Consider the following 3,298-nt stretch of genomic DNA (forward strand, 5'->3'; position numbering starts at 1 on the left):
AAGCGGCCTTAGCTGCTCTTGCCTCTGTTGATGGCGGTGTGCATGAATGTCTTGATTGCGCATCGCCCTTTTTTGCCTTTGGTGGTAGCGTATTCTAAGTAGAAGATCCTTTTTTTGCCTTTCCTTTGACTCTAACAAGAGGAAAGTTACCGTTCTAGCTCTTTTGGCCCTTGGGCATAGACGGTCTGGTGTCCATGTATGCTTATGGTGTGCATGGCTCTTGGTTGATTGCTCTTCTGTCATAAGCAAATGCTGCCGAGTCTTCCCCATCCCTTTCTAATTTAGAATTCGAAGGATGAAGCTTTCACTATCGTTTCGAGAAGTTACATGTAAATCATAATAAAGTCAAGTAGGACATCACTTTCTGTTGCCGCTCTTCTCTGTTTTGAAGCAAAGAAGGAAGTGACTTGTTCAGCTGTAAACTCTGCTGTTCTTGTTTACGACTCTACTGCTATGGATGAATCTGCTGGGATTGCTCCCTTCTATGGGTGTGGCTAATTCGGCCATTTAACAAAGAAAGACGGACTCTTTGAACGGATAGCTATTTCGAAGCTTGAGAAAAGATAGGCTTTAGCCTTGTTCACTCAGAGTTCTTTCTTCAACACAGAATCTCTCGGTCACTGACCTACCTGGGGATAAGAAAGAATAGAAATAATATAACTTATTACCCACGGCAGATCCCATAAATAACCTACATCCAAAAATGAGAGTTGTTTCAGAGCTATTTTTAAGGGCTTATACCCAAAAATGACACGCAATGTAATGGTTGGGAGGAAGTCAATAAAGATGCAGAAGAAGATAATAAAAATAAAAAGAAAGAAGCGGTTGTTAACCGGGGAAAGAAAAGAGGATGGGGGACAGGGGAACTCCAACAAGTAATATAAGAGAGGGGAGGGCCCTCTAAAAGCCGTACTGCTGCTATTCTTTCTATACGAGAATTGTGTGAATTTTTTTAGCGGCCTCCTGCATTATACTTTTTCGGAACTGTAATTCTTTGGAAATGAATTTATACTCGGAAAAGGCTTTTTGCCCATCGAAAGACTGATCCCCCTTACTTATCAAGGACGACGTCAAGTGGCGAAACCACTTATTCTGGATCACTTTGGTTTGCTGCTACACCTGGCTACGATACCGCTTACCTTCTTGCTACCTGGGTGAAATTTCATTAGTAGGGAATGAATCCAGAAAAGAGAAGAGGACGCCAATAAGCTGACTTTCTTTCTAAAAAAAGTTCGGTAAGAATGGGTGGATCAAATAGGACGAGCGAACTCCACCCTTCAATTCATTCTTCTCCTGCTGCAAATGATGCATTCAAGTAGACCTAACAAGATTCTCCGTTTTTTGTTCGATAAGTCACCGAATAGAGTAGTCCTGCGCTGCGCAGAGGAAAACAGACACAGACATAAAGTAGGCCTTTGTTGACCAGTTTCGTTTGCCAATAATGCCAATGAGATTTTAAAGTTCGAAAGGGGGAACCAGTCTTTCTTTATCCCTGTGTCAGTCGAAGAGAACAATTGCTTGCTTGAAGTGAAGCCTTAGCCTTAAAGAGAGAATTCCGCATTTATCGGTAAGCTTTCCTTTTGCCGGATTTTCAGTATTGCAAAAAGAAGTAAGGTCGAGGAGCACTAGTTCCGACCGAGAAGCAGATCCCAGCTTAGTATCAGCAGCATAGGTAGCGGCACTAGTACCAGTTATGGAGGAGGCAGTCCAGCCAGTCTAGTAAGCAAGCACAAGGTAGCAGTTCTATCAGGAAAGGGAGGCGCTTCAAAGAAGGAAGCTATATCTCTATTCTCGACAGCCTCTGGCGCCTCGCTTATGCACGTAACAATCCGCAGAAATTTAAAATAGACTTCCCCCCGATGAAAATTCTAAGGCCCCACTCTCAGAAATCAAGGATTTCGCCATTGAGATCTAAACCCCCAACTGGGACATCACATACTTGTAGGCCTCCGCCACCTTTCGGTCGGCGATCACAAGATCGTCGCCCAAAAGGGCGTAAGACCTAAACCTCTTATTTGGATAGACCTTGTCGGCCGCTAGCCAAACACAGAAGTGATGGCAAAGCGCGAACAAGGGCCAAGATGAAAGGAACCCCAAAGGTTGTCCGCTTTCAAACCGTATAAATTGAGGGGAATCCTTAAAAGAAAAAGAAGTCGAGGCCAGGAACACTTTCGTGCCTAAACCCGAAGTAACCCACGTGTGGGCGGTCTCCTTATTAAAGAGCAACTCGATGCGATGGCCTAGAAAAAAAAATGATATGCTAAATGCACTAAGATTTCTTGTTGAGTACACAGGTACTGCCCTTCTAAGTTCTAAGTTGAGCTGGCCCGGGAAAGGGAATTGGGAAGAAAGACCCGAGAATCTAGAACCAAAGGACTACTTCTCGTGATGAGCTATTTGAAGGAATCTTTCGCTGTATGGCCTCTGAAGCTTCTGCGAATATATTTCCCTTTGAGTTTTTACAAGAGGAACCGCAAACAGCTCTTTGCCTTTCTGCTTCAAAGAAAGAGGTGGGGAGAACCATCAGTTGGAGCACCCAAAAAGCTTGGGAAATGCCTTTTCTGAGCCGCCTACCTATCCGCTAGTCGAATTCATTCTTTCATAAGGTGATCAGACAGGCAAGTCTAGCTCACAAGCAGCTGTGGAACGTCTTCCCCGATCTCTGCTGGTGTGTAATACCAGTCAAGGTATAGAAAATCTATCGAGATGGCGTATCATAATCATTCAGTAGTGGACTAGCCCTAGCGGCGAAAGCAGTTCAGCCAGAACTGCTCTAGGCGGCGCACTCAATCAGCGAAGAAAGAACACGTAACTAAAGCGCTCCAACAAAAGGGGCTATAAGCTTCTGGGCGATGTTCTGCGCTTTCACATAATGCTGCGTCAAGGAATGAGTTCCATCTCAGGAGTCAGTCTGTCTGCATACTCTTCTGGATCAGTTCTGTGGCAAGCCGACGGATTCCGCTACTTCTTCTCTTCCGCTAACCCAGTTCTATCTGGCATGCGGGAGCTTGCTAGTGTATGGAACGGCTATCCGTCTTTCTTGGCCTTCCGGCCTACTTACTATTCATTACAGCTCATCTTTATACGACCATCTTGTCTGACCGCATCTGTGGTGGTATCGTATAGTTGATCACGGCTGCATTTAGGAATGATCTGTTCATCTAACTAACAATTTTTTATTGCTTTCTCGATGTGGTACACATATCTATACAGTATAGCAGAGACGAGCTGACTAGACTCTTTTCGAAATTGCGTATGGAAAGAGAAAGATATTTTTCTTGCTTATTTGCTTGATCAT

Source organism: Syzygium oleosum, unplaced genomic scaffold (genome assembly GCF_021117445.2).
Source record: "Syzygium oleosum isolate NSW1041296 unplaced genomic scaffold, Sole_v2.1 Sole_v2.63, whole genome shotgun sequence".
In the NCBI taxonomy this organism is placed as follows: domain Eukaryota; kingdom Viridiplantae; phylum Streptophyta; class Magnoliopsida; order Myrtales; family Myrtaceae; genus Syzygium; species Syzygium oleosum.